The sequence below is a fragment of the Dama dama genome, chromosome 4, assembly GCF_033118175.1.
Source record: "Dama dama isolate Ldn47 chromosome 4, ASM3311817v1, whole genome shotgun sequence".
In the NCBI taxonomy this organism is placed as follows: Eukaryota; Metazoa; Chordata; class Mammalia; order Artiodactyla; family Cervidae; genus Dama; species Dama dama.
The window spans coordinates 67,299,357-67,309,456 of NC_083684.1; positions in this window are offsets into that span (position 1 = coordinate 67,299,357).

Consider the following 10,100-nt stretch of genomic DNA (forward strand, 5'->3'; position numbering starts at 1 on the left):
GGCTACAAAATTTTGACAAATACTAGGACTGTTATGGAGAAGGCAGTGGCACCCTATTTCGGTACTCTTGCCTGGAGAATCCCAGGGATGGGGGAGCCTGGTGGGCTGACATCTATGGGGTCGCATAGAGTCTGACACGACTGACGTGACTTAGCAGCAGCAGTAGCAGGACTTTTAAGCATACCTTGAGGTAGCATAGTCTACTGAAATCTTTTATGAGGCCCGAAATGAATAGGATAAGGGAGAGAGAAAGTGAATCTCTCCCGGTCTAAAGGGTGTAAAGGTATATTAAAAAAGCAATCTTGTGAATCAGTAATAATAATGTGCCAATTTTGAGGAATAGTAATAGGTGATGGGATCTCTGCTTGTAATGCACACATAGGTTTCATAGAAGAATTAACTTTTCTAAAGTCTGTTAAGAGACACCATTTGTTAGATTTCCTTTTTATAACAAAACTAGGAGAGTTCCAAGAAGAGTAAGATTCCTCAATATGTTTCCATTTTAATTGTGTGTTTCTAAGTTCTTTAGTAGCTTGTAATTTTTCTTTCACAAGGGGCAATTGCTTTGTCCAAATAGGCTCATAATTTTTCTCAGTTGTTTTAATAATTGTTTTGTTTGTTAAATGAGCAGTGGCCCCTAGGAAAAATGTGGAATGTATATCTGAGTTTGCCGTTGCATAAGTAAGTCCTTTCCTATTAGATTAAGGGGTGCATCTATCACATAAGGTCTTAATGTTGTAGGTTGGCCTTTTGGTCTATCACATGGGTAGATTTGAATATTTTGATAAATTTCTTGAACTTTGGTTTGAGAAATTCCTGCAATTTGCAAGAGACCTTTTGTATAGGTCAGGATTTGGGCCATAAGTGTTTGGAAATAATAGTAATATTAGATCTACTGCCAAGGAGACCAGAAAATCTTTTACCATTAATTTTAATATTTATATTTGGTAGGGCATATTCAAATACCAGTGATGTCCATAAGGATTGTTTTTGACCTGTATTGCCAAATCTGCCTGTCCATACATTATTAGAGGAGTTAATAGAAATGTAAGGCAAAAGAAGTAATCGAGCAATTTTGTCCCCCCTTTGGAATTGCCATAGAATCTGAGCTGACATCATAATTTGAATCTCTCCTTTATAATTTGAATCAATTATTACAGGGTGAACAGTAATTCCTTTAGAAGCCAAATTAGATCAGCCAAGTAAAAGACTGAAGGTTTGTGGGGGCAGGGGTCCAAAAAGTCCAGTAGGTACTCTAGAAGGGACTGCTTAAGGGTAAAGGAAAAAATCATTTAGGGCTGGTATATTAATGGCAGCACTGCTGGACGTTGAGGGTTTGAGGGAAAAGATAGAATTTGCCCCTGGTTTTTGTTGTAGGGGACCTGGGGGGGTCCCCTGTTTGGAGTTTCCTGGAATAGGTATTCCTTCAATATCAAATTTAAATTTACAATCTTTGGCCCAATGCATTCCTCTATGGTAGCAAGGGCGAATTCTTGGATGTTTTTTATTAGCCTTATTAGGGCAGTCCCTTTTTAAATGGTTTTTATCTCCACATGTAAAGCATCCTTCATTTCCCTTTTTAAAAGGTAGTAGCCATTGTTCCAGCTAGTATTTGCATCTTTTGAGTTTTTGATCCCAGATTGTGACAAGCCTTCAAATAATCAGAAATAGTCCTAGTCTCACAAATTGCAGGTATAGCTCTTTGACATTTCTGATTTGCATTCTCATAAGCAAGTAATTTCTCTAGCTGTTTCTTGGTTTCTTCTCCGATTATAGTACAGGAAATAGCAGCTTCTAATCTAGCTAAAAAACTGGCATAACTTTCATTAGATTCCAACAAAGGAGAGACTTTTGGAGTTGCAACCGTTGGCAGAGGAGGAGCATTTGGAGTAGCCGGGGCAGGGTTAGTAAGAAAACTTTGAGATATTTTGTATTGTTTTAATTGGGCCTTTTGTAGAGTTTTACCATTTAATTTATACTTATGTAATAAGTGTTCTGTCTGTTGCTGAATATTGGAAGGGCTAGAATGTACCTTGAAATGGCAGAATTACAGCTTTAATGAGAGCCCATAGGGGGCTAGAGATCAATTGGAATATTTTTTCCTTGTTTGGCGGCTCATTTAACATTTCCTTTGACCCGGAGCCAAATTTCTAAATCAAAACTGCATTTATCAGGGAACTAAGGATTATGTTCAACTACTGTTTGAAGGCAAGCCTCTATTCATTGGCGTGAAACCAGAAGTCCCTGAACTTTAAACAAATGGTGAAGTAAAGTAGAAAAATAATGGGGCTGGCCAGCCGTTTAACCCATGCCTTAGTACTTACCGACCTCAATAGGTCCCTGAGTCACTCCGCCCCATATGCCACGTATACCAGTGTCCCTGTTTCTTGGCGCCATTTGTTGTGGTCCTTTAATGGACCGGAACCTGGTGGTACGGAGTCGACGATAAGAAAGTAAAAGAGAGAAAGAGGCTGATATCCCCTGGTTTACGCAGAAGACCAATAAAGCCCTTGACACAGGACTTGCATCGCTCATGAAGGCACCAGGCGCCCTCTCGAGGGGGTGAAGGCACAAAGTGCCTTCTCAAGAGGGTCTTAGAAGCCCGGGCAAGAAAGTGAGCACGATGGGTCTCCACGCTCCAGAGTCAGCCAGAAAAAGAGAGAGAGAGAGAGAGAGACACAAAAAGATCCAGGGACCTAAGTTCTGATGGAGCAAAGTGTATATGTATGGAGCCTATGAGTATATATAGGCTGTGGCACGAGAAACTTCTTTCAGGAATGATAGAAATCAGAAAACCAAACGTACAGCAACCGTTACCAAGGGAACAAGGGGTAATGTTAGTCACAAGGTCAGGAGACAATCCATATCTCAAGAAAGGGGAGCAAGACTAAGCAGTTTTGTCCTAAAGAGAATGTTTACTAAAGGAGACCCAAGCCTGCCTCACACAATGACCTCAGTCCCTGGGAGCAGCGTGCTGTTCCGCTTGAAGAGAGACAAAGGACTCATGAGAGACAGCACGTAGGAATCCTCCCGTCAAACATTCCCTGACACCGGGAAAAATATCGATAACCTCAGATATGCAGATGACACCACCCTTATGGCAGAAAGTGAAGAGGAACTAAAAAGCCTCTTGATGAAAGTGAAAGAGGACAGTGAAAAGTTTGGCTTAAAACTCAACATTCAGAAAACTAAGATCATGGCATCTGGTCACATCACTTCATGGGAAATAGATGGGGAAACAGTGGAAACAGTGTCAGACTTTATTTTTTGCTCTCCCAAATCACTGCAGATGGTGACTGCAGCCATGAAATTAAAAGACGGTTACTCCTTGGATGGAAAGTTATGACCAACCTAGATAGCATATTAAAAAGCAGACACATTACCTTGCCATCAAAGGTCCATCTGGTCAAGGCTATGGTTTTTCCAGTGGTCATGTATGGATGTGACAGTTGGACTATAAAGAAAGCTGAGCTTCCAAGAATTGATGCTTTTGAGCTGTGGTGTTGGAGAAGACGAGTGAGAGTCCCTTGGACTGCAAGGAGATCCAACCAGTCCATCCTAAAGGAGATCAGTCCTGGGTGTTCACTGGAAGGACTGATGCTGAAGTTGAAACTCCAAAACTTTGGCCACCTCATGTGAAGAGCTGACTAATTGGAAAAGACCCTGATGCTGGGAGGGATTGGGGGCAGGCGGCGAAGGGGACGAGAGAGGATGAGATGGCTGGATGGCATCACCGACTCGATGGACACGAGTTTGGGTGGACTCTGGGAGTTAGTGATGGACAGGCAGGCCTGGTGCGGTGCAATTCATGGGATTGCAAAGAGTCGGACATGGCTGAGCGACTGAACTGATGACTTATTATCAGATAGATAATCCAAAAGGACCTACTAAATAGCACAGGGAAGTCTACTGAACAAAGTGAAAGATCCTACATGGGAAAAACCCTGAAAAGGAATAGATATAGGTCTGTGTATAACTGAATCAAGTTCCTGTAAACCTAAAACAAACACAACAATGGAAATCAACCCTACTTCAATAGAAAATAAAAATTAAGTTAGCCAAAACAAACAGACAAAACAGGAAGTGTGAAAAAAATGCTACTAACCTGTGGCCACTTTTGGTTACTGAAAAACACAGTCAATACTGAATACTCCAGGCTAGGGGTAAAGAAGGAAAAAAATCTGTCCTCAACAAATATCCTCAGGTAGGCCCTGGAGATAGAATCAAAACAGGGCAGACCACCAAGAGGCTACTCTTGAGAGGTCAGATTTACATTTCTTAAAAAAAAAAAAAAAAATAGTGAAAAAGTTTCAACCTCCTGAAATCTTAGAAAAATGCAAATCAAAATTAAAATGAGGTATCACTTCTCACTGATCAGAATGGCCTTTGTTAAAAAGTCTATAAACAGTAAAGTTTGGGGAGGCTGTGGAGAAAAGGGAACCCTCCTACACTGATGCTGGTAAAGTAAATTGGGAACAGCCACCAAGGAGTATGAGGCGCACGTTCCTTAAACGAAGGAAAAGAGAGTGAAATTATGACAACTCCCTAACCCCATACAAAAAAAGGAACTTGAAATCAATTAAATATCTAAATGATGGGATGATTACTCTATATCTCCTGAGGAAAATAAATGCTTTGATATAAATCACAGCAAGTTCTTTTTGGAACTACCACTTAGAGAAATGAAAAATAAAACAAAAGTCAACAAAATGGATCTCATCGACCTTTAGGAAACCCTAACGGAAAGAAAAAGTCAACCCTCAGAATGGGAAAAAAATATAACGAACAAAGACCTAAATGGACTTCATCTCCAAAACATGTAAACTGCTCATGCAGCTCAAACTCATATGGAACAGCTAAACAAGAGAAATTTTTTTGCCCAAAAGTCTGAATACAACTTATATGTTCTTTTAAAAAAAGAATCCTTCTAAATTATATTTTTTAATTGTGTCTGTGCACACGTAGAAAGCAACTATTTTAGACCCTGGCATGGGTTCCAAGCCAGGAGATAAACACAGAAAATGGAAAAAAATCATTCCTAAAAAGCTCTAATGAAAAATTAAAATGAATAAGCATTTTTATCCCATTTGAGAAATTTAGCATATATTAACAAATTGCTTATATATATAGACAAGATATTAAGGCTGTAACCCTTTCTTTAAAACAAAACTAATCTTACTTTATAAGTAAAGAAAAAAATTAAAAGTTGTAAAATATGCAAAGACTCACTGACATATCAACTAAACCTTTGTGATTAAATTATACCATGGTTCAAACACCCCTTGAAGGAAGTAGACAAAAAACCTAGCGATTACTTTTTCTAGAAGTAATCTGAAATATATGAACAAAGCATTTTCATAGATCTGGGATACCTGCTAATTATCTCCTTCTTACCAAATATATGTTCATTCAAGCATGTTATATTATATCTTTTAGATAAAGTCATAGATGATTTTGATATAAAACTGATCAGAATGTAAAAATATACGAGACCAAGGATTTTGGCTCCTATGGAGTTGAAGGAGCCAAAACAAGCTGAATTCTAACTACATATCTGGTTCATAAATGGCCATTGTGAATGGCACAGAGGTGAAACAGCCACGTAAGAAATCTTAGTTAAGATTGAACTTAAAGCATTATACAGATTTTTACAGGTTTAATAGATTACAGATTTTACAGGTTTAATAGATTTGTAAACCTAGAAAAAACAATCCTTTAGACTATATATATACTATATATCTAACAGGTTTTTACTTTTCAATCTTGAATGTGCCATATAAATAATTTTAGATCAATAATAATGCTATCCAAAATTGTTTTGAATATTTGGTCAAATATTCAGGAAATGGTAGAGCTTGGGATTTGCTTCACTGGATCTGAGCTTGAGTTTCTCTAAAAAGAACAAAGGCAGCACACAGATAATTCTAATGGATGTTTTACCCAAATGAGCTAACTGGCAAAAATATCAGAAACAGAAAAAATGAATCATTTAATGTTAACATTTTCATGCACACATACATACACTACTTAGGAACTATATACATATTAAAAGTGATAGAGAAAACCTATTCATGTCAATAAAATCAAGACTAGATTTCCCTGTTTAAATCTTATAGTTTATTTCTGGTTGATTCTCTGTATTTTTTAAACATGCTAGGGCAAAAACACATGACGATATGATATAAATTAGAGCTCTTGCTTCTGAACGTTTTATTCTTTAGAAAATCTCTATCACTAGTGTTGAGTGCTATTTTAGGTTTAACAGAGTTGAACATATATTAGTAATAAGATTCTTGTAAATATTACAGAAAATACACAGATGTGAAAAGAATTCTATTTTTGGAATATGTTGTTCAGTTGCTCAGTCGGGTCCAACTCTTTGAGACTCCATGGACTGCAGCACCCCAGGATTCAGTCTGTCACTGTTTCCATTGTTTCCCCATCTATTTGCCATGAAGTGATGGAACCGGATGCCATTATCTTCATTTTTTGAATGTTGAGTTTTAAGTCAGCTTTTTTACTCTCCTCTTTCACCTTCATCAAGAGTCTCTTTAATTCCTCTTTGCTTTCTATCATAAGGGTGGTGATACCTGCATATCTGAGTTTACTGATATTTCTCCCTGCAATTGCGATTCCAGCTTGTACTTCATCCAGCCCGGCATTTCACGTGATGTACTCTGCATATAAGTTAAATAAACAAGGTGACAATATACAGTCTTGATATACTCCTTTCCCAATTTTGAACCAGTCCATTGTTCCATGTCTGGTTCTAATTGTTGCTTCTTGACCTCCATACAGGTTTAGAAGGGGGCAGGTAAGGTGATCTGATACTTCCGTCTCTTTAAGAATATTCCACACTTTATTGTGACCTACACAGTCAAAGGCTTCAGTGTAGTCAGTGAAGTAGAAGTGGATGTTTTTCTGAAATTCTCTAGCTTTTCCTATGATCCAGTTGGTGTTGGCAGTTTGATCCATGGTTCCACTGCCTTTTCTAAACCCAGGTTGTGCAGCTGGAAGTTCACATACTGTTGAAGCCTAACTTGAAGGATTTTGAGCATTACTCTGCTAGCTTGTGAAATGAGTGCAATTGTGCAGTTGTTTGAATATGAGTGCTGAGTATATTAAAAATGGAAATAATCAGACCTGAGCTTAAGTAATGAAAACTCAAAAAACTCAAGAACCCTACTAAACACAGGTGAGTGTTCATTTTTCCAAAGCAAACAGAGGAAAACACGGATTTCTCATTAACTGTGGCAGCTTATTCACACTCCTCACTAAATCGTTCAAAGATTTTTATTAAAGATAAAGAGAAAAAGTATGAACATTTAGTGCTGGAATCTCAGAGAACCACCTGAACCAATGGAACATGAAGTGTAATGGGATAAATGTTAGCAGTGATCTGAATCTCTCCTGAAAAAAATATCAGTTTTATGCAAATTTCACTGCATATATAACTTCCAAAGTTCTGTATATTAAAAGTACAGTTAAGCATGAGTTCTTCCTGCCAATATAGAGAAGAGTGTCTCACATTTTTCTTCTCCATTTTCCCCCCAAACTTTCTGTAGAATTCTGAACCACTGAGGTAATTCTATTTATAAGGACATTTTCTTAATCCTTTTCTAAATGTCTGAAGTTGCACCTACATGTAAATTCATCACTAATTTCCCCCTACTTCTCTAAGATCCCAAGACTGAAGCACATCCCAATAGGATTCTCAGAACCTATGCCTCCCTGGGTTGATCTCACACAAAGGAAATGTTTTCACCAATTGAGAGTCATTAATTCATGTTGAGAATCTGTCATACTCCATAGAAAGCCAGGATACAGACAATGCAGAAGACTCTAGGACTAAGGGAGATGTAGTCTAAAGAGCCGGTCTTCACTACTATAAGACAAAAAGGAAAAAATAAGTTGATAACAAATGCCCCGGGCAGAAATATTAGAAGCAGAGAAGTAAAGGTTTGCAGATTCTCAGTCCAGGAATTTCAGGAGGAAAAGCAGACACAGCCCCAGACCTGGGACAGGACAGGTACCCGAGAAGCTGCCATTTCCTCTTCTTCCTCCTGCTCTGTCTTCTCTGGGGATGTTATGTTGCAAGTTCACACCTGTGTCTTGAGATACGTTCAAAGGCATCCGGACAGCTCTTTAACCTGCAACCACCTCACCTAGACAGAAGGACCTTGAAAAGCTGAAAAGACCCACCTCTCCTGTTCTGTCTCAGGAAATATTCAGGAACAATCACTTCCTACCTGGAGACCAGCCTGCGAATTTACTTGTTGATTGTTCACTCCCCACAGAGAGCTCCAATCCTCTGCTCACACAGACCATGTGAGCTGACTGACTTCCCCGGTCCAAATCCAGCTAGACCAATGCTGCTGCCTCTCCTCGGACTGAAGCTGGGCCTCAGCTCTCACAAATGGACCAGGAGCCACGTTCTTAAGCCGGGTTCCCCCTCAGAATCCCCTGGAGCACTTCCTACACACCACACTGATGCCCCCACAGGGCCAAGAGAACTCTGTGGGGAGGTCGCTTCCTGACACTGGTCACGTGACCCTGATGGGAAACAGATGGAAACCACTTGGCTAAGGATTCTTTCCGAATCATTTCAGTGAATACAAATCACTCAAGGCCAGGGCCCCACTCTAAGAAGCTATGAATCTGCAGGTCTGAGGCGCAGAAATGAGTCTTTACCAGGCTTCCCATATGTTCTGATGTTTCTTCCCCAAGCCCACTTTCAGACACCCAGAGCTCAAGCCCTCACACTCAGCACACCTGAGACGTCTCTGTAGGGGAGGATTTAGAATGGGAACTTCTGAGGGAGGTCAAGGCTAGAATCAGGCAGAGAAAGTTCCAGTACTTAGGGTTCAGGCCTTTCTAAGTGACCCTGGGTGAAGCACTGTGGGCTCCTCAGGCTGAGTGTGGATGGGTCCATTCAAACCAGAGGAGCAGGATTCTGGTGAGCTCTGAGGGTGTCATTGAAGGGGGGCCTGTGCAGTAGACACTGAGGTTCAGCAAGACTGCTGGTCTCAAGGAAGGGGGTGATCTAGGGCAGGTGCACCCAGAACTGGCTGGTGTGAGTTCAAGGACCTGCAGGCTGCCTGCTCCCCAGGCAGATGCTGAGAACAAAGGATGAGAACATAGATGCTGAGAACAAAGGACAACTGAAGCAGGTGAGTTCATGACTCTAGGTCCTGAGAAAATTCACAGCAAGCTCTGAGTGATGTCATGGATAGAAGTGAGCAGAGAAAGAGGCAGTAATTGCGGTTCAGGTTTTTATAAGAGGCCCTGGGTGAAGCGCTGTGGGCTCCCCAGGCTGAGTGTGGATGTGTCCATTCAGACAAAAAGGACTCGGATTTTGGTGGCTCTGTGAGGGTGGCATTGAAGGGGAGCTTGTGAAGTAGCCCTGGGGTTCAACAAGCCTGCTGGTCTTAAGGAAGGGGGTCTTCTGGTGCAAGTGCTCACAGGACTGGCTGGTGTGAGTTCAAGGACCTGCAGGCTGCCTGCTCCCCAGACAGATGCTGAGGGAGCAACAGCATGGAGCAGTTCAGGGACGCTCTCAACAGGACTCTGTATGATCCTTCTTACTAGAACCGTCACAATCTCCCTGCAGTTACAGAGAGGGGGGAAAGTACAATGGAGAAATGATGGGAAATACATGATCAAATGATTTGAGGCTTAAGGGCAGTAAGGAAACTAACTGTTACAGATTACATCCCACTGTGCTACCAAAGATTTCACTGTTATGTGCTCTTCCATGCAATCTTAAATAAGATGGGAGAGGTTAATGGTGGTGGTAGGTTAACACTTCATTCATTCACACCAACTTTACCACAAGAATCCATTCAGTTTTATTGATTAACATGTATGAACATCACACACAGTCAGAATAAAGCCTTTTATACTCCATTGTGTAACTTTGATTAAAAGACAGATTGCAAGCATAAACAATATTCATTCATGATATAATGATCTGACAACTGTGATTTCTACAGTTACAAAATGGAGGCTAATCATTTAAGAAAGAAGACTTACAATAATTGCAGGAATTTTCTAGGAAGGGTTTCCCATACATTTTAGGGTATCAGAGGTTATTTGAAATA